The following is an 18,997-nucleotide window of genomic DNA, read 5'->3' on the forward strand; positions in this document are numbered from 1 at the left end:
AAATATATTTCAAGAATGAAACAAATAATTAATATGAAAGAACAATATAATGAATTGAACTATACAAAGGTTAAAAAGTGCCTTGCCTTTTTTTGTTTTTTGGATTAGCCTACTGTTGGTTTGTTCTATTATTGGTTTATTTTTCATTGTTGACAGTGTATGCAGACTTAATTTAATTTACTTCGAAATCTGAATGCTTTGATGTTGTAGACCATATACAAATATCATAGAAAACCCCTGATTCATATTCACTGTTTGTATTTTCATTTTATGGGTTTTCATGTGACATGTAACCTCTGCAAAAGAGAACACAGCAAGAACTGAATATCAGCAAGCCTTTAAATTCCACTATTATTATTGTTTCCAGAAGTTCATAAATGAAGTGCCAAAATATGGACTCCAGCTGAAGTAGTTGAATCACATTCAATTAATAACATCAAATAAATAGAAAAAAGGGAGCATCAATTTGTTTTGTTTTTTTCTCACCAGTTCAAAACGGAAAATCCCTAATGTTTATGGAAATCAAAACTCAAGGAAAGACTGAGGTAGAGTTTTGTGATCCTGGACGGTATGAATAACACCCTTGCCTCCTTTGTTTGCTGGCATACAGATACTTTTTTGCCAGCGGTTTCATCTGTAGCCTCTTTCCTGCCAAAGAATGAAAAGAAAGGCATTAATAGAGCCTTGTGCAAAGAATGAGATTTCTCCTCAAATGTTTTAGCTGTGCTTTTACAGACAGATAGATTTTGTTTGCTGTTTTATCTCTGAGAGTTGGATAAGAATAAAACACTCAAAGGCTTATGCTTTAGAAACAGGATAATGAGCAAACGTTTTACATTTACAAAGTTGCATCACTGATGCCAGTTTAATACATTATAAAGTGGGGGGCTTCATCTAGCTTCTTCAGCTTAATTTAATATTTGTCACCATTTTTTTCCTACTACCTCCTTTATTGGGGTTTATATGTTCGTATATCTGTGTTCAGGGTATAAGTATGTTATCTTTCTTGCTGCATAATTTTAAAATAAGGCTTTCACATTTGAAATCATACTGAAAGCTATATGGTTGGACACTGGTAACTCCAACAGCATAAAGTAGTTTTCAACAACAGTATTTTATTTTTATTATGTTCATCCTTTTCAAGTGTTTCAGTTTTTTTTTTTTGTATTTAGGCTATAGTAGCATTTGGTTTCTTTATACATTCAACCTGTCTGGTTTCTATATAAACTTGTTAACAAGTCTCCCTGAGGAATGTGTTTTTATTTGATGTGTGTGTCCAAATACACAAAAGTGAAATTTGTATTTTGCTATGCCATCTTTGATTTTGTAATACCCAGTGTGAAGTTCCTTGAGTGTCAGTCACGCACACACGCACACACAGGACTTAGTCTGTTTGTCTAGCCTTTCTGTCAGCAGGAAGACAGTTAACGAAGCACTGATAATTAATAAATAACTATCCCACGTCACCAAAATAGTGTTCCTTTAATGCTCTCCGACTGCCAGCACTCTTGCCTCTGTATTACGCTCTGCTAAGTAAATGGAGTCTTGCTATCACTCTCCCTATCTATCAATGCCCCGGAGAACCGTCTTAACATGTCGGCATCAAACCAGCCTTGCCTTGGTTTTTGAGTGCAGGCTCTTGTGTTTATCTTTCCCCATTTCCAAACCCGATTGGACGTGAGGTCCCTCTGGGTTTTCTGCTGCTGGCCTTTTTCCTTAGTCCTTTAAATTATGTAAGTGCCAGAGCCCAGCGCTCCAGTGGTGCAGGAATGTACTGGAATGTAATTCCCCTACTAGCATTCCAGAGCCTTCTTTTTTTATTTGTTCTTCTCCTTTTTTTCCCTCTCCTTACCTAATGAATTTTTAACCCCGGCGTTTTAGGCTAGTCTGACTAGACATGTAAAGTAGGCGAATTGTTTTACTCACCAGTCAGGCACTTAGTTAAGTACCTTCTCTGAATGTGGTGTTTACGACCACAGAGGGATTTGAGCTGCAGCACACGAGAGTCTGGGTTGATGTTCAGGGCTACTCCTGGAAAAAAAAAAAAAACAGATTTTTTCCATTTGAATTCCTGGAAAATACAACAAAATGTACTTCGAAGTATCTTATCTGTGTGTATATCCCTGCTGAGGTCAAAATTTTAATACATGTTTAGATCATGTGGTGTAATAAAAAGAGTTGATGCCTCTCATATGATACAATAGTATCAGGAATACTCAGTTCTAGATATTGTATATTAAGTACAGTGTAGTTTTTACTTCCACTTTTGAGCAATAATTTTAATATAATAATGTTGTATGTTTGTCATATATGAATTGTCTAAATCACAAGTCACTGCAGAGGATAATGGATAAGTGGAATTTAGCAAGTATTAAAATCTGTAGAGTCCTAAAAGGATATTTTTACTATTGCTGATCAGCACTGTTCATTAAGAACAATTCTGAAGGCATGAATAAAAATGAGAACTATAGGATCCTAGATGATAGGGGTTAATCCTCATCGGCTTTACCAGCCTCCCTCTGTCTGACCTAAAGCAAAGCATGATTTCTGCTTTCTGCCTGATCAATAAAGCAGTTTGCAGGACAAAGACAGTGATTTCACAAATCATTGGCATATGAAGCTTCCCATCACAATGTGTGTCTAAGCACATGTAGGAGACTTATTCTCCTTTTGTATCAGTGATCCAAAACAAAAACAGAGCAAAAGTACAGTAGTACTTCCCTTACATATATTAGAAAAAGTAAGTTGTGTTATTACTTGAATTCTTGAAATGAGATTACGTTTTTTAAAATGCTGTTGTTGTTGTTGTTGTTGTTAGAGTGAGGGTTGTGACCTCAAACGTGTTATTTATAGATACATCCAAAACAGCATATCTGTTTCATTACCTTTTTTTTGTTTTGTTTGTTTGCTCTCAAATGGAATTTTTGTGGTAGACAGAAGGTTTAACCTTAAACTGTAAAACCAGTTGCTATGACCTCAGCCAATCATCCTTTTGCACAGCGTATCTAATCAGAGTGAAACCTGCATGCGTGTAGATCAATCACAACTGAACTTACAGATCAACCACTTGTCAAAACCGATTTCTTGTATGCAATGCATGATTTTGAAAAGCCAAATACAAGATTTCCATGGGCTTTTTAAATTCGGAGGTATTTGCGCATTTTTTCGTGGGAGGTGTTTTCGTGGGCACATCATTTTATCTGTACCTTCCATCTTCAGTGTGACTAAACGTTGATACAGGAAGACTGAATTTAGCTCCATTGTGAGAGCACAGTGTCTTTTTTCACTGTCGTCTCTTCTGAGGCTTCAAACAGAACCAAAACTTTTGCCATCCTCCACCCCATAGCTCTCTGCCTTGTCATGAAGTAACTGTGTCCTTTTCTTAAAGAGAAATCAATACCCATTCTTCTTGCTGCGGTGAATTTGTCTGGCTCTGGGGGAATAATTAAAGAGCCAGCCCCTTGCAGTGATGACTAATGCTATTTAAGGAATGCTCCTCTTACATAAATCGATACATTTTTCAAGGCAGCTGAAGTTCTCCTTTTGGTTTTGGGTCAGTATGTCACTGTGTCGCATCACTGAATGCGATTCATTGTGACAGAAGCTTGTGCAACATTCACCATCAAACATGAAGCCGAAATGCCACCCTGGCCTGAGCAGAGCGATAGTTAAAGCAGAGACCCATGTGACTGTTAACACAGGGCCCATTCAGACAAAAACAGAGGGGGAAAGCCAGGCTGGGTTAGATCTAGGATCAAAATTATCCATCTGTTTGTACTGTGGTTTAAATCATTTTAAAAAGACAACTGGCAAAGCTTTAGAGAGTACATAATGTATTGTATTAGTAAAATAAGAATTTTGGCTAGAGGTCCTTTAAATAAGAGCACAGAATCACAGCATTCGTTGTATCATTGTATCATCTCAACTATTACTTAATAATGATAATAATAATAATCATAATAATCATAATAATAATAAAGCTTTACACCCAGACATTGCTGCTTTTTAATGATTACTTCCTAGTACTTTAGAAGTGTGCATACATATTTGCAAGATTTAATTAGTTTAATCACCTTAAGTAGATTTTTGAAAAGCTCCCTTGAGCAGTACTTCTTTTAAAGTTGTTACTCTTGACGGTTCCTTGAAAAAATACTTTGAAAGTCACTGATATACATTCAAATGAATTAATACATCAAATTGTAATGTATAGTGTAAATACCAATTGTGCAGCATTTACACCTCTATTCTTATCACAAATGATAATTCTGCAGTTTCCTATTCCTTGGAATACGTTTGATAGTCAGGTTGATATGTTATTATCAATACACATACATATGCATCTGCGTTTAAAAAAATATGAATACATAAATGAGCAGCATTGTATCAGTGCTGTGGAAAGTCCTCTCCATCAGTAAAGGTTTAATGAACAGACATCAGATAATGCAAAATTAATCCTAGGATGCACTCATTATTATGTAAAATGGAAGCACTTAGGAGCACCCCCTGTTTAAAACCCATACTCCAACTGAGCCTTTCATTTTGCTCTGCACTGTATCTTTAAGGCCTTTTGTAAGCATTAAATAAAGATTCAACCTGCAAGGTTAGGGCTTTAGAAAAAAAAAACAGATAAATTCTTTCTAATCTGGATTGACTGCTGACTTTGATCATTAGCCTTGGGAGTATTTTAGCATTGAGTGTTGTCACTTAGACAGGGTTATATAACCCCTTGCAGAGCAAAGTCACAGAGGGATTGAGAGGCAGAGGGGTCTGAAACCAAGAGAGGGTCTGAGCGTTGCTAACAAAGCACAATCGAGCGTTGTATCGCTAGGATCGCTAGTGAGGAGAGAAGCAAAACAAACACACAGCAACATACAAAAAAATGAACAAAGGGGAAAAAAGATCAAGGGCATTCAGAAAACATGAGTTTGTAATGCCCGTAAGGTAACACCATGGATCAACAGATAGACAAAGTGAGCTGCAGAGATTGCAGTTTGGTTCATCGTAGTCAGGTGCCTACTGCACCCCCCCCAACACAGCACTTTAAGTGGCACTAATAGTCATTGTTGGCGGCAGTCTCAGACGAAACTCCAGAATCGGATCGACACAGTGACTAAACTATCTCCCTGAACCCCTAAAGGAGGGTCCTTTTATTCCAGGGCTGCAGCACAGCCATCTAGGCTTTTGCTGCTGTGCTTTTCAGAGCCCTGCAAGACTTCAGCAGCCGACAGTGTTAAGGACGATTCCTTCACTGCTGTTTTAAATTTGATTATGAAGTTAAAAATAAATAAATAAGATGGTAAAATGCTCATTCAACAGTTACGTTGTTAGGCTGCCTTACTACATCGGTGAGCTAAATCCCCTTTCCTCGGGAAAAGAGAAAAAGTAGAGACTCCTTCAACAGCAGTATCTCCTTCTTTTTTTTCCCCAAAACGAGCTGTTCATTATGAAAATGTAAAATGTGACACTGTTGAATTTTCTCTCCACATTTACAGTCTCAGAAGGCCTAACTAAATATTCCCCAGAGATGCTGTCTTCTTACGCAACTTGTAGCAGCTGTTGTTTTTTTTAGAGATAGGATGTCTTTTTTGTGCCTTTTCATACTTCATCCAAAATTGAATGGATACTGAAAACAACTAAAATGCAACCACTAAATGTCCATAACAAATGTAAATATTTCTGAGCTTCTTTATTATTATTATTATTATTATTATTATTATTATTATTATTATTATTATTATTATAAAAGGGCACAATTATCTAAAAAGTTTTTATTGAGACATATATTCTTTTAAATTATTTTCTCCCCATCCCAAATGTTAAAACACATTTGTTTGTATTGTTTACTTTCTTATGTATTTTGTTTCTGAGTCTGATTTTGAGGCCTTGAAAAGAAGACCAGTTACCAGTTACCAGAGCTATTAAAATGAGGAAGTATAAAGAAATGGCTGTTAAAAGTCTTTATGAAAGAAGAAAATAAAAACATCTGGAGGACAAGACAAGCAATGAGTGAAAGCATGGTGACCCCTCCCCACCACTGTCGTTTCAACCTAGGCACCGGTATGAAACAAAACCTCCCATCTCTGTGTTAAAGGATTTGTGGGACGACCTGAAGGTATGATGCTGCTAGGTGCATCTCCTAACAAGCTGACTGTTCAAAGGCTTTTTCGTGCTCTAGAGAACATGAAAGGCGTGTTTAAAAATTTAAAAGCCCGATCTGTTCCAGTGCTATGGAGCGGCAGAAGGAAGCAGATTTTTACGGCGCCATAATTCCCCAGTCGCTTGCTTTTTAAATTAATTAAGATGTTTATGACAGCTGCTTGCACCTAATGGAATGCTTATAGACTTTGTCATTAATTATTGCTGTTTTGCACTGTTATTACTATTTTGTATTGAGGCATAGTATGGCAAATTCTATAGCACAGCTGCAGCATTAACCCTGCAGTTTTATTTTTAATTTTGTATTTATTTATTTTTCTCCCTGGATAGATCACAAGCAAATGTATATAGATGCATGTCAGGACATCTACCAGTTTGACACACACATGCACAGTAGTACACACATGCACACACACACATATATATAGTGTGAGATGGACCCCAGGAGGTGGAAAATAATGTATACAAATTTAAATAACTTTATTTACACCACCAGCATGTGGGTACAACAAAACATAGCATAAGAAAACTACAGGCATGACGTGGAAACATTTTAGGGAGGCCTTCATCCAGCAGTGGATCGATATAGGCTGATGATGATGATGATGATATACATTTTGTATAAATGCAGATTACGTATAGCAGTGTTGACGAAACCAGAAAACAATAATAAAAGGCATTAGAGGAATTTAATTAATCGTGTGTTTACATTTCTAGTTATTATGGCATAAGTTTCAATAGGGAGCTTTTAAACTTAAATCACAGAAAGCCTTTCTGGAAGATCAAGCCTGTTAAATCGTCTTAAGCCCCATTCAGTATCAGTTACACAGGTGACAGAAAACACTACGAGACCGGTTTAAACTTTGCTAATCCAAGGATATCTGTATTTAAAAGTATATTTTTGGAAATGAGGCTAGTGGTTGTTTTTAAAACCTCCTGGGTGGATTTAAGGTCTCCCCTTCCATACTCAAATGTCTTGACTTGGCTTGAAACTCGTGGGAATATTGAGGGCGTACGTGTGCGACTTACAACAAGCAGTGGAGTGTCGGTGCTTTGGTAATACTGTGAGAAGGTCTTTGGAAGAGTATCCTTTGGTAAACAATTGCCGTACATTGTCAGACAACAGAGAATTAAAAATTAAACTGACACTGAACCTTGCTAATCAATAGATTATGCTTCAATAGACCTAAGATTACAGTGGCTAGATCTCATGGCTGTGGAAGTTCCAGCTAAGGTTGTCTGTTGACGGGAAAAAGAAAAGAGCCAACACAGAGCTTTAAAATAGTTCAGTCCAAATACGTTGTGTCTGTCCTTTCCTGTTTTTCCATTAGATGATGGGCAGCATTTCTATTAGTCCTTGATTTCATACCTATCTGCCTGCAGTTAATCATAGCCCATGCTGAAAAAAATGCCTCTGAATTCATGACATTTAATAACATTCAAATTTCCTTCCTGGTGTGCTGTAGAAAATAAATGGTTGTCTCGCCCCTGTGTTCTCCTCATTTCAGATATACCCATTTGTTTTTGTTTCCTGCACCTGCAATATGATGTGGATTAACAGGCACGTAGTGAATCTACATAAGTAATGAACTTGTATCTTGTACATAACATTCAAATGAATATTTATTTAGAGCGTTAGGAAGCCAGATAGAAACTCGAATCCCTCACAGTTTTTGAAAGGTGCTCTCTAAACCTCAGCATACAGTCAGAAAGGCTTTATGTATAAGATAGTACAAAGGGTGCATTAAAAAAAATAAATTACATTGTATTTTTTTGTTCCAGAAGATGCAACATAGGCCTATTTAGTTTTGAATGAAGGGACAGAATGTTATTTTCTGTATCACTACAATGCATTTGCCTTAACATTCATTTTCTCCTTAATGCTCATTATGCCTTATCAGACCATGTATTTATATATTGACAACCCCCTCAAATACATAAATACATACATAAATAAATCCCAGTCATGATTGAAAGAGGTATCTGATGGTGTTGTACAGTGATCACTCAGATGATCAACATGCACTTAAAAAGATGGTTGCATGTGTGCATCACTCTTAAAGGATGTTCCGCATTGATGTCACTCAAAAGACTTTCTGTGGAACTGACTGAATATGCAATGCTTTAGGGGGCCACATGCTTCGGATGGCTTAAAGGCAAGGGTTGCAGCTGTCATCAGCCATCCCAGACCATAATTAGCTCATCAACATAGTCCAATAAATGAATCAGTACTCAGAACAAAAATGTGTATTCTTGGAAGCTCATGAAGCAAAGGGTATCATGTACCCACTATCATTTTCCTACTGTTATTCATTTATTATTAATTTTGGTTGAGCTGTCACCATGCTTTAATATCAAATTATATGTCATACCTTACAATTGAGTTACTTTCATGGAGTTTAGATGAAACCTGTTGTATATCTGAGGATTGTCAGTGGAAAACTCAATAACCTTTCATTTCCTGTGTGGCCTCTTAGGGACAACACTTATTTATCATGAACTGTGCCTGAACCCTATGGCCATGGGCCTGTGCGCAGTAACCTGCATGTCTTTGTCTTCCTACTAGGTGCGTTATTCAATTTCAGGCAAAAAAGAACACATCTGTTAAAGATGAATGACTACCTTTATATGATTTATTTTTCTTTTCATTCAGGAAAAGGCTTATTATTTTTACTCCATGTTGTATCAAACAAAACTTACAAGGTAAACATAAAGATCTCCCTATGGAAAGAAAGAAAGAGAAAGAAAGAATGATAGAAGGAATATATATGTATATATGTATTCTTTCTTTCTTTCTCTTTCTGTATATATATATATATATATATATATATATATATATATATATATATATATATGTAAAATACAGGATATCCCTGAGCTAAGAATAAACATCAGTATAAAGATGGTTTTTTTCCTAAATTAAAAGGAAATCAGATTTGTAGTATTTTTAGGGAGACTTAAATGTGAATGTTATTTAATTTCATTTCATTTAAGGCCTCCTTTCCTCGCACTGCAGTAATGGGTTTACAAAACACCCTTTGGAGTGTTACTAAGCAAGTAACTTTAGTAAAGTGTACATGATGATGGTGATAAAAATAATAAAAACACTGCCTCAAGCAAGCAACTTAAATTTAGAACAAGGAACGGGGATTGAATTCTTCTCCAAGTGATGGAAAGAGTGTCTCACAGGCAGACTATTCAAATGAAAAGCCCTCAGGGATTGTGTTACTTAGGAGTCAATAGGACAAATAAATAAATAAACACACCCCATTTGCTTAATGATGCCATCTGAAATAGACAATTAATTTTCTCCTCCTCAGATAGGAGCTCAGAGAGTAGTTCTGTGCTGTAATTCAAATGGTCATTTAATTTTTTTTTTTTTTATTATAATGTTTTTACTCTGAAATGTAAATTCCTTGTGATTTTAGCCTTGGTAGCACATACTCATGCAAAATCATACACTCTGATGTTATCTTACATTCTCTGCTTTTCACTGGCTTTTATGAACATTATTTAAGCCTTTATAGCACGTGTCTTTTCTAGATCTATTTTCCATTAGATTCAACAATTTTCAGGCACTTTACTAGGCTTGTGTCTCTTAAGGACATCAATCCTGTTAACAAAACACCTAGTCTAAGTGTTCAGTACCACAGTGAAAACATTAGAAAGCCAAGAATAGCAAATTGAAATTATAGACTACTCAATGATCCATTATAAGTGTACTACAACTTGTGCCCTACAGCTGTTGCTCTTTGATTTACACAATTGCATTTGATAAAACACATTATTTGATTTCATTTTTTTTCTGCATTACCTTTGTAAACAACTTTTTTTTTAACAGTAGTCAGTGGTCAAATTATTATCACACATGAATAATGTTCTCTAAATGCTCCTGTTATACAGAAAAAAAAGAGTGTGCTGCTTTTCCCCCTTGTTAACCTCCTGTGATATCAGTATCTTTGATCCTTCTCCAGTGTGGAAAGCATTCAGAGCTTGTAGAATTTGATTATGCACTAAATAATAAAATCATAATAAATAAAACACTATCCGTTGTATCAGGGGAGAAAGTACGAATTTTGAGTTTCCAACATTACCTATGCTGGCAGATGTTCGGCTCTCTTTTCCTTTTTTCCCCCCTGCATCCTTCATGATGTAAGATACAAACCAGTGCAGATGATTCCAAATATTAATTAGAGGAATGACAGAAATGTGATTCATCTCAGAGGATGCTGTAGACATAAGAGACATTTGAGGACAATTTGCTTTATTGGCAAGTGCTCAGTCTAAACCAGGAGGACTGCTTATTTCTCCCAGCTGTAAATTACATACAGGTCACCGTGGCTATGAATTAAATATCGCTGTGCGAAAAAGCAGAAGGCAGGGAAATCTGAAAAGACTTGGTGCCGCAGTTGAAACCGTATTCTGACTTACAGGTTAAGGGAGGACTCTTGATGGAAAACGAAAATAGACTCCGCTATAAACAAGCCTTATCTGAGTATCAGTCAACGCCAGATATAAAGTTCCACAGATCGAGGGCGCAGTATGTTTAATTAATATATGAATCTCTTAATTTTCTTAATTTACTTCTGTATGGCTTACCTCGTTAAGGCATATTACAGTCAGGATAAGTTCGTTCATTTGAGGTCTTCTTTCCTGTGTTGAGAGATCCATTAAGCTGTCGTTCAACCTCTCATCTCTTTTGTTTTTTGGTTCTTTGCCAAGAGCCTTGTCTCTTCCAGGAGACTCCCGTATATATTTTGTTTCTGTGCTGCCACAAGCCACAAGCTTAGAGCTGCCCACCAAACACAGAGATGAGTGCACCTCTGCCCTTTTCTGCTTGTGAGTATACTATGCAGGTAAACACATCTGCTTCACTTAGAAAGTTTAAAAGGGCAGCCAGCAAATTAATATTGAAATTTGGCCTGGATTCAAGAGATGAAGCTCAATTTGTGTATAGCAAAGCATTTCAGGTCAAAATGTTGGTAAGATGAGTGAAAATGAGAGTGGGGAAATTAATTCATGGCATTGGGGGTGTTCTTGCTTAGAAAAGTTCACACAGTTGCAGATAAAGTTCACCATAACCACTTCACTGGATTGTGTCCACAAAGAAACCAGTACGCCTCCGATATGGAAGAAAGCAATAGAATACACATAGGCTTGGTTAGAGAACATGAATACTAAAAGCGGACTCTGACCTTTATTTTGTGGTTTTCAGTCATATTCATGTTTTCTCTTATGGTATAGTCTTTCCCACTTAATGACAAGACATTGTTTACACGCAACAGTGAAATGGCCTAAAAACGTTAAAGGGGTGTCTTATGTGGGTCTCTGTAGGAACTAAATATAAAAAAAAAAGTTTGAGTCAGGAGTAAATTCTAACCGAAATTTTGTTTTGTCATAAAGGATAGCTGAAGTGAAGGTCACATGGTATTATTGTTGCTGTGAGGCACTTTCTGTATCTTTAAGAAAAGAAAAGATACTTACTGTGCCACAGAGCAAATATGTGATGTGATAACAGCTAAGGAGATTCATATCTTGCAAAGTTCCTGGGTGAATGATGGTGAAGTCTGCCTGTGATTCTTTATTATGCAACTATCAGGGAGCTGTAAAACAACAAAACTCTTCCAATTGTCAATGGTTTTCTAGTTAAAAAAGACAAAATGCACAAGGTCCACAATAGTACACTGCAATAATTAACACTGTGTAATATTATTTCACTTTTATGTGGATTACTTAAGATGAAAAATACAAATCTCTCTGGGCAAGTTCCAAGAAACCTTCATATCACACTCTATTCAAACAGTTTTCAGGTCACTTCCTCTGAGGTGTCATGGAGTCTTTGCCAGTGCTGAGCAAATTATATCTCTCCATTTATTTGGTTTCACTTCAAGGCAGCCCTCTGCCAGCGAATACAATCATGCCAGGAATGTATTAAATTGGTGCCAGATAGCTCGTTTTAAAATTAAACGTATTGTTTCTTCCCCCTCTTCCAATCCAAATTAAATATTTTTTTCTAAACTCTACATATTAATACATACATTAATTATAATATGTTTTGCAAAGTACTACATATCTTTTGTTGTTGTTGTTTTGATAAAATTAAAGCTACTAGACTTACTATGCTGACAAAACAGGATTTTGGACAGTACCTGAAGGAGTTTAACTTTACATAAATGTGTTTTATTTAGGTTATTTACAAGTCCCACTGAAGTAGACTAATGATGGAAAATATATTTTCTTGTTTTGCCCCCCCCCCCCCCCCCACATTAAACATACAGAAAGCAACAACCACCAAAGTCAAACACAAAGTGATAAGTAGGCCTACATGCATGAGTGAGAAGTTTCTTCAGGAAATTGCAACTGTTTAATTTAAATGATAATCCTGGGTGGGCGATTTAGAAGAAGAAAAAAACTGAGAAAAGTCCCAGGCAGTTTTTACATGTAAGCAAGATGTGTGACACGTGTCAGAAACCATTTCAAACAATATGTTTTTGTCCTTTCCCTATATGGTCATGAACACCTACATTTTATTCTTTTTAAATATTTGTATGAAAAGTATTCTGTGCATATACAATTAACAATTAATCTCTTCATCTGTGTGTGTGCGTGTGTGTGTGTCAACTATGTTACTGGGGTAGATCAGTCCTTATGTACTTGTGTTCAACTCAGGTGGAAAAATTATGTCATGGAGAATTGAGCAGTCTGAAGAACTCTAGGACCTTAAAACTGTAAAACAGTTTCTGTGCCAACAAAACTGGGATCTCAAAGTCAGACAAAGATTGTAGGCCAGATTTGCTTAAACAATTATTCAAGCAGAAACAGGAGATCTGAAACAGGAGTTATGTTTCTGCCTGAATAATTGTTTGAGCAAATCTGCCCTAAAATCTGAAATCATGAAATTGCCTGAATATATAGGATCCTAAACATACGCATCTTTTTTTCTGTGCAACATTCACCCACAATATGAAAGATTAGCAAAAAAAAAAGTGCCAGTTCCTGAATAATTGTTGTAGGCACTGTATGTGTATATTACTAAATTTCCCTTTACATTTACAGTTGGTAAGGGAGTCATATTATCCAGTCCACCACACACCCTTATCTATTGAGAACACCTGTCTCAGTAATTTCCACATGAGGGTAGTTCAATCAGGGAGGCTGGGGGGGAGCAGGCTGAGAAGTTATTGGAAGCCGCTGCGCAACTGCTGCTGTTGTGCCTGAATTCTACGCATTCATATCCAGTGGAAGCAAAGAGGTCACTGTCTTTGGGCTGGCACATTGGCACAGCTTTATTTAGTCTGGATTTTCTGTTTTCCCATGTCTCTGAAATCTCCATCCGAACAGTCTCTCTTCTACTGAAATGCAGTGAAAGCTGGACTGGAGCCAGCTAAACAATTGGCTTGCAGATATACAGCGTTGCAATATATCCCGGTGCTATAGTTGCCAATTCATGTAGTTTATGAATGTGAAGACTGCTGAGGGGTCTTCTCAAGGAGAGAGAGACCAAATCAAATAAAATACTTTCCTGAACCAGAGGCTGCAACCCCCAGCTCAGGGATTTACAGTCAATAGCCTTAATTTCCTCTCCAAAGCCCTGTTCATGACTTTACATGTCCAAGCTTGGAGATGTGGAGCGACAGTAGGATTTATGTCACAAGTTAAAGAGCACTTGTTCTTTACATCATTCAGGGTATTCCCTGTCTGCACTTTGGGTTATCGTCACATATTTGCCCACAGACTTAGAGCTGTGTCTTTACATATGCAGCTCTTGAAATCAGTCATACATTTCCACCACAGCCTAAGAGCAGTCGATGGAAATGACTGTTGAGCATTTCAGGGCTAACCTTGACTGATGCAGCAAGAAACGTCCCGGTACACCCACATACTGGGATCCACTTGATCTGGAAAGGGTTGCAATCCAGCAGACTGTGAATATTGGCTTTGTCAATGCATTGTGCTTTGGCTTCTGTATGGAGGAAAGTATCTCCTCTGTATGTGTGGTGATTGTGAGTATGTGTGAGAGATAGTGCCTGTGTGTCTCTCTATGTAAATATAGTGAAAAGGGAAAGAGCACATTAATTCTGCACATTTTCTGTTAAATCAGTTTTCCTGAGATAACCAAATAGTCTATACATACAGAGAAAATTGTCTCATTTGAAGAAATTAGCTTTGCCATTTTTGTTTTTGTAATATGTTGTATGTATACGTTTACAACTGTTTTGAAAAGGATAATCCTACCTTGGCTAGTCTGATTAAACTAAACTTGTTTTATTTTCCATGAGGCACCACTTGTATTAAATTTCATATCTGGTTCAGGATGAATAGCAAAGAGATTAAGTGACACTGGGAACTCATATAACTGAGTACACAGGGATCTTCTGGCTCCGAGTGCTCAGTTGGAGCCGTTAGAAAAGCACTGCCTAACGCCCGCCTCTGTGCAATCATTGCCCCACTGGGTTTACCACTCATATAGGAATGACTGAATTAACTGGATAGATATAAGCAAAGCTTCCACTGTGTGTCATATGTATTTCATAATCGTACTATGCAACTCTATATACTCTTGTATAAAAGGTAATTTGTTTTATTTAACACAGTTATTTAACAGAACTCAAAACACTGATCCTAACAGGTTGTACTTCTGAACTGGACTAAACCATGTAGAATCTGTGCCCAGTACTGGTGTGCCGCGGCATCCACACATTTGGACATGTGCCAGCTTGTGATTTTCCATCATGTTAGTATCAGGTTAATTATATACTTTTTTAAATTTATTTATTTAATTTGTCCTATACACTTATTAAAGCCTTCGTGGGTTTTTAAAGCCAAAGCAAAAACAGCAATTTAAAGTAAGTAAAAAGCTATTCAAATAATGTGTTGTTTGGAATGTTAAATTGTAATCTAATTGTAGTCTAATCTGCTGGTAAAATTGTTATCCATTATTCTGACTTATGTTTTATGCATAAATATCACAATATGAAACATGGATCCTCAGAAATGGTAGGAATACCACTTGGACATAGTAAGTTATGTATCAGGTCTTCAAAAGACTACATTTCTGTACCAACAACCAGTTGCTCTAAGAAATGCAGTGTTGTATCATGATTTGCTCATAATATTTCTCACTTACTCAACCATCTCATAGGGGCTCGACTACCATTTTAAAATTCTGATCACAATAATTATACCTAAAAGTCATTGCCAAGTATGGAATTTTCTTTTTTATTATTCCTTTATTCAGCACCATAGTCTCGGAGAAAAGGCATGCACAAAGTCAAATAAATGTTAGACATTTTATGACTGTTTTATTGTGTTTTATTGCCACGCTCACTGCTACTTTAAGCTCACCACTGTCTGAGCGTCTGTAGAAACGTCCTATCAATAACAATATTGCTCATGAGCTAATTCCCTACTCGACAATAAAAAAATTGTTAAGAGTTCCTTCTGTCTCCCATATTGCTCGTGTTTGTTAGATGGTTAGTGTTCAGCACATGAGCATAATAAATTCCTCTGGCTGTAATGTATAATTAAAGAGCTCCAAAAAAACAAAAAAAAAAAGCCTGTGAATGTTAAGACTCACCTGGACAAATCAAAGGAAAGCCATGTGGAGGAAAATGTGCTGCAAGTCCCCAGTGGTGTCTTTTTATAGCGATCAAAGGAATGTGGTCGAAGGTCATTGGATTTTGGTTTTAAAGCTTGGACTTGCACAGTCGTTACATTCGCACTGAGATTTTAGCTTACTTTACAGTTTTGACTGATATATTCCCACTGATCTCGTTAGATTGCAAATTATCCAGACCCACACTTATCCTCCGGTGACAAAAAGGATGAGGTGTCATCGAAAAATCTGCCCATATCTTTTGATTATAGGCTTAATTCCCATTGAGGTTTACCATGATGTGCCAGTTTGGCAATGGGTGGGCACTTATTGCTATGGACTGTATCTAGAAAACCAGGGAAGATTTCAATACTCAATAACTGAATATAAAAATAAACTTGAATATCAAATGAATGTACATTTTAGCAAGCCTTAGCCCTTCTTTAAGGATTATTTAAGTTATTTTGTAAAACATTTATTTAAAAAAACATAGATTAATTAAAGATAAATGTAAACCAGCAATTGATATGCCTCCTCCATATTGAGTGCATTTTCTGGTGATAAAATTATAGGTAACCTGTTGAGTCTTAAAATGTTAAATTGTACATACAAGTAGAACCAATTATAAATGACCAAAAATAAAAATGTCTAGAGACTACTAAATAATTGTCTTCTGTATATCTCAGGAGGGAGTTGCTGTCTCTAAGGATTAGCAGTGTTTTAAAATATTAGGGGGCAGTGGATTTATTTAATTTTTTTTGTCATTTCATTTTGTGATTTTGATTTATAAAAGTACGAATTGTGTCACTGAAGAAGCCAACTTTTTGTTCTGTTAGATTAAAAGCTCTTCTCAATCCTTCCTGTATCTCTGGATTGGACTCAGGTTGCAGCTTTGTATACCCAGCCAGTTAATCCTTGACCACTCTGTCAGATATACTGTGGAACAGTTAGTTCACTGTTGCCAGCTAATGTTGATTTTGTTCAGATTTTGTTGTTGTTGGTTTTTACATACGTTTTTAGGGCAACCAGACAGAAAATCACACCTGATTGAAAGGCTTCTAACTTAAATCAGTCATCCAGGTCAAGGGACTCTATATTAGCTTTTTAAAATCCAGACTGTGTCCACAATTGTTTTGTCATTTTTGGACTCTGGAACATGCTTCCTTAAAATCTCCTGATGAACAATTGCATTTAAGTAAAACAGAGAAAATATTGAGCTACACTGTATCTGTCTACTTTTCAGTGTCTGTAGAAAATAGTTTGTCCAGTTTTCAAAAACCAGCAGCATTGAAATTGAAGCATGTTTGTAATAAAGACTTTTACAAGGTCTGTTTAATTCAGTTAAGTAACTGGGTGAGTGCTGTCTGTTAATCTTAATAAGTAGTGCTAATGGCATGCAAGAACTACAGTGCTAATTGTAACAAACGTTCTAAGCTTAATTTCAGCTTTAAATCCCTCTGTTTCTATGATTTAGTCTGTATTAAGCAGTGTAACGTTGTTCATTTTGACTTTATTGTAGGGATATTATAATCATAAATGTTTAGTCATATTTACTGTGTATGTGTATTGACATTAATTTGTGTATGACTTACCTGTATTTAAATGTCCCCATCCTCCCAATTAGATTGATGAATGGTTGCTACAAATGCAAGTAAATGAGCAACTGCTGTACAACGTGCTGCTGAAAAGATTTAAATGTAGTAATATCAAGACTTATAATATTTCATACCAGTTAGGTATGTTACTATAGGGTGCAGTTGGAACAGACAAAATCACATTGTATTTTGATTTTGTTTTAAAGATTAGTTATAGTAGTGCAGAGAATATTTCTCTGAAAAGTTAATATGAAAATGGCAGTGAGCAGCAGGACTTATTCATAAAATATGTACCTCTATACTAAGCTTACATCTGTTTTTTTCCTTATAAGGAAACAACACAAAGATTTTATAAAGTGTCCAACAAATCATTCAGGATGAAACATTAAGAGCCCCCGATGTAAATTGAAATGTATTTAAAGATTGTGGTCAGCATGGCAGAAAAATATTTTTGAGTATGGTAGGGAAACAAGAGGAAATACAGGTTTTCTGAGTATGTTTTCACCATCAGTGAAAGTTGAGATGGTGTTACATGTATACATTTTCTACAGAACAGAGTTTAGTGTCAGTGTCATGTCCAGTTTGTGCACATAAAACATATTTGTCCTTTTTTGCCAGATAGTATAGTGGGAAGAGAGATGGAGAGAGTTATTGTTATTCTGTAGAAGCTTTCAAATGAAATCATGTGAACCTATAATACAATAATCAAATTAACTGACAAACTCTTTTTCTAGAAAAATATATTCAGAGGACATAAGCGTAAACAGCAATGCACACAGCCTTTAGTTTTTTCTATAATGATCGATCAATGTGTTTTCCAAAAACAGTTTGCAAATGGCTCCTGTTCACTTATGTATCTAGTGAGGGAAAATGTTCACCTACCCTTTCCTTCTTTAATGGTAGCCCACACTGCCAATATTCGTTGATATTTCTCTCTTTCATTTGTGCCAGTTAATGCCCGGTCCAGTAGATACTTGCACAACATGTGTAGCTCAACCCAGAGGGCAATGGTGTGCAGGGACCAGCATTCATCTGTTGAGTAGATAGATCCCTTTCCCACTTAAAGCACTCGGTAAGTAGGGTGAGATAACTCCCTCCAAGTGTATACATTATCATGGTTAATGCACTAGCTCCCTTTTGTGCGACCTGTCCTTGCATACAGTCAATGGTGTGAATACAGCCCCTCTGCAGCTCTGTCCTCTTTGTCTCTTAACAGTGAATGAGGATAAGTGAGAAGCACCAGTCAATGAATCAACTAGCAGGAAGGCCCAGCCAGGGGGGATTGATTTCCCCTTAGGAATTGCAACACATTAGGAAGTTCCTGGGTTCTATATATCTAGCACAGGTTAAATGAATCGTTCCCATTAGTGCAGTGAGAGGACAGCTCCATTAGACGAAGGAGACTGTAACTTTGAATGTCACGGCGCGACCGGAGCGCCATCTGAGAGGAAGGTGACAATACCATTTATGATAATCATTTGCTGTCAAAGTTAAAAAACCCGGAATTATGACTTACAGCCTGACGCATGGTTCAGATTTAATTTGTGCTCTGTCAGTTATGCAGTGGTTGCAGACCACTTTATCACGATCCCCTCTCTGTGTGTTTACTATCCTTTCTGTCAGAGCAAAGAAAATATTGAGACCTACATTT

General features: G+C 36.5%; 1 long non-coding RNA gene across 1 annotated transcript; it reads right to left on the bottom strand.

Moving 5' to 3' along the window:
• Nucleotides 1-255: 255 nt before the first annotated feature.
• Nucleotides 256-18,667, bottom strand: LOC136748885 (uncharacterized). Its single transcript, XR_010816645.1, has 3 exons — nucleotides 18,229-18,667; nucleotides 1,927-2,031; nucleotides 256-648 (listed from the first exon to the last, which is right to left on the bottom strand). It is a non-coding gene; the product is annotated as an uncharacterized LOC136748885 (long non-coding RNA).
• Between the last annotated feature and the right edge of the window lie 330 nt (nucleotides 18,668-18,997).

The sequence above is a fragment of the Amia ocellicauda genome, chromosome 4, assembly GCF_036373705.1.
Source record: "Amia ocellicauda isolate fAmiCal2 chromosome 4, fAmiCal2.hap1, whole genome shotgun sequence".
Lineage (NCBI taxonomy): Eukaryota > Metazoa > Chordata > Actinopteri > Amiiformes > Amiidae > Amia > Amia ocellicauda.